This window comes from Halyomorpha halys, unplaced genomic scaffold (genome assembly GCF_000696795.3).
Source record: "Halyomorpha halys isolate HHAL.00 unplaced genomic scaffold, Hhal_1.1 Scaffold1589.1, whole genome shotgun sequence".
In the NCBI taxonomy this organism is placed as follows: domain Eukaryota; kingdom Metazoa; phylum Arthropoda; class Insecta; order Hemiptera; family Pentatomidae; genus Halyomorpha; species Halyomorpha halys.
Genome location: NW_027114669.1, coordinates 516 through 3,980, shown reverse-complemented (window position 1 = coordinate 3,980; position 3,465 = coordinate 516). Strand labels below are relative to the sequence as shown.

Here is a 3,465-nt window from a genome sequence, read left to right as displayed (position 1 = left end):
TTTTTGAGTTGTGTCACTTTAGAAATACTAGTGCGATATGTTACATTAGGGACTACCTCCTAGGAAGGACAAGCCATTTTATACTTCACTGTAATTATTGTTATTGAAGTCACTGTTATAATTGTTAAATTAATAAACATTCTGAATTTATAAAATCAGTTTTCTTTTCATACTTTTTGAAAAATCATTCCAGAAACTACTATTTTGCTCTTTTCAGAAAAATGCTAAACCTAAAAATAAAATAAAAAATACATTAAAATGACTTGCCATACTTCAAGATTTCTTTATGAAATGTCGTGTTATGCAATAGCAGTTGATGAAACTATGGCAATAGACCTGCAACTCTTACCTCTGTAATTTTTTTTATTAGATGATCCATTTGACCATGAAAAACATTTGAGCCAATTTTTATTGGAAACCCTATATATGTTCATTAATTTAAGCTGGTTAAAAGCAATGGCATTTTGAATTTTTTTTATTAAATTTCATGCTTTTCTGTTAAATACTTTTTTTAATTTAGTGATAAGATATATAAACTACTGGTGCAGAAACTTCATCTTTGCTGTAGTTATATTTTATGACCCTCTGATTCAATGAACCTTATTTTAAGACAACTATATGTGTTTTTTTTTATGATGAAACAGTGTCCAATGGTTATTAAATATGTATTTATTTATTAAGAAACTGGTAATTTAAATAAAAAAATTACCAATCATTTCAGCTAGATATTGGTTTTTTTATGTTATAGTAAAATGTTTATTCAATTTAGAATAAAGAAGTTTATGGTAATTCTATCTATACTATATGAAAAGATTATTGTTATGTAGAGCAATTTGAAAATTTTAGATTAATGCTAAAAACCTTAAAAAGGTTTTGAAAATAACAATTTTAAAGTTGATTTCTAAATATTTAAAACTGTTGAAGAAGGTGCTAGCATAACAAACACTCGAAAATTTAGACAAATTTAATTTATTTTAATGATGCACGTCATTAGATATTAACTATAAACCATACATGTGTGGCTTTCTTGGTATGTGAGTCCTGCTTCAGGCTCTGAATCCAAGACTAATGGCTGCAATAACTTGTCTTCATTCAAAATGTAGAATTCAATGTTCGCAATAGATGTGGGAGTGTCTATGACTTTTGTTGCTGTTAGAATACAATTTAATCCTTTTTACCTACATTACAAAATGCTTACTAACCAATTTAATCAAACAGTGAAATATTGGCAAAAGCCAAGGATAGCCATTACATAAATATATCCCCCCTCAAACTTACGACATAAACAAAAGCTTCCATTATAAGTGGATTCTTTGCTCAAAGTTGCATGTCAATGTGATGGACTAAATTCACATGCAATTTTACTACTGCTATTTGTATGAAATTAAAAGATATAGTTTGTCTAACTTAACACATGGTTTTGACCTGATGATTTACTGTATAACAAATACAATAAGTAATTGAATAGATTCATCAACTAGATAAAATTATAATGACACCATTGAAGATAGAACTTTAGTTTAGAAGAAAAATAGAAGTTTTTTTTCTTTGTGATCTGTTTTAACTTATTTAAAGTTTACTTCAACTATATCTGATTTGCATTGCCTTTAATAATTTTAAAATTGCAATTGTTAAATTTTTTTGATATTTGATGAGTTTTTGTTTATACTCCACACAATTTTATTTTATTTTTTTTAGGTTATATATGTATATATTTAAGGAAAAGTTGGTAGGGAGATGATAAATTATTCAAAGTTGTACATAAGAGTCCATAATCCAACACATATGGGACCTGTTGGATTAAGGAGGTTTATTGTATTACTAGAGGCTCTGTAAAAATGTGTTGTTATTAAAAAACAATCCATATTCACATGTATATTTATTATGATGGATGAATAGATACACTACTGGACAAAAAAAAAAGTACACACCACTCTCTTTTTTATTAAAATCCACTGTAATGCTAAACAGTGGAGACATCACGGTTAATTGAAAATTGATTATACTGATAATTTTTGTGTTTATTTTCAAACTCAGTGGAGTTTTAACCACTAATTCTTAAATAATATATACAGACAAATAAAAGTGCACACCTACATAGTTCCTAAATGATTCTTTGTGTGTTGAAAACATTTACTCTGAAGGCATTATTACAGGAGTGAAAAATGATGTGGACCAAGGAATGAGCTGCTGGGAAGCTGGAAGAAAATATTGAATTCCCTTTTCTTCATTATTAAAAATATTAAAAACAGATTATGGGTTGACAAAAAAAGAAGAGAGGTTGGAAGAATCTTTTAACTAAACATGTAGAGGTGAAGATAAAATAAGAAGTTCAAAGACGGCATTCACATGAGAGCTTACACTATTAGCTATTTAACTCAACAGATTCATAGAAGTTTGATGATTGAAGTTATGACCCATACCATAGGGAGGAAACTTAACGAAATATGGTTTCAATAAAAAAAAAAAATTAAAAGTCATTCTGTTGTGAAAAATTAATCAGTTGAGATGTTGGAACTGGCACAAAATTGCTTGGCTTCACCACAGGACATGTGAACTGAAACTTTTTACTGATAAAAAAAGATTTTGTAAGGACAGCCATGGCAATGAATATTCCTTTGTAGAATGTTGTTCAACAAGTATAAATAATTGCCCCAAATGTCAAAACTGAGGTTGAGGTGTGATCATTTAAGGAGCGATAACTGCCTCTGGAAGTTACCTTTTGTTAGGAGTCCACCAGTGGATGAACAGCGAGTTTTTGTTAATGACAATGCCCCTTGCCATGCGTCTCTATATACTAATGCTGGTTTTTTGGAAAATGAATATTTATGTTTTGGAGTGGCCGCAATGTTTACCAAATCTAAATCCTATTGAAAACTACTGGCAACGTCTCTAAGGAAGTTTAGAGCTGTGGAGCTTTTCATAGATAGGAAGAACTGTGGAAGAAAATTTTAACAGCAGCAAAAAAAATTAAAAAGGAAAAACCTGATTCATTCAAAAATCTCCGTTTGTTAATGAAGAGAATATTACTGATAGTGGTAGACAAAAAAGGAGATACCATTAGCTACTAACCTCCTAAATTTTGTGAAGCTCATTTTTTAAATAATATAATTTATGAAGTGGGCAATATGATTGGTCCACCATTATTTCAATGAAAGAATATATGTATAATTTTATTTAATAAAATAGGTTATTTTTAAAACAGTTATGTTGCATTTATTCTTACCCCAAAACAAAGCAAAATATTCAGTAATAAAATTGCCTATATCTCAGTGTGCATTTTTTTTTTCTGGCAGTATACATATGTATTACTATACAATTTAAAAAAAACCATGGGTACTCAACATTTTCTATTAAATGATACCCACTTCCTTTTAAAACTCCCCTCCCTGCCTTTGCTGGTCATTTACAAACAATTATTCACAAACCACTTGATTTTTTCATAATTGTTTATAATGTAATATT

General features: G+C 28.9%; 1 long non-coding RNA gene across 1 annotated transcript in view; it reads left to right on the top strand.

Moving 5' to 3' along the window:
- The window catches only part of LOC106690137 (uncharacterized), a 22,193-nt gene that overhangs the window by 18,324 nt on the left and 404 nt on the right, over positions 1–3,465 (top strand). The gene's annotated exons all lie outside the window — the stretch shown is intronic.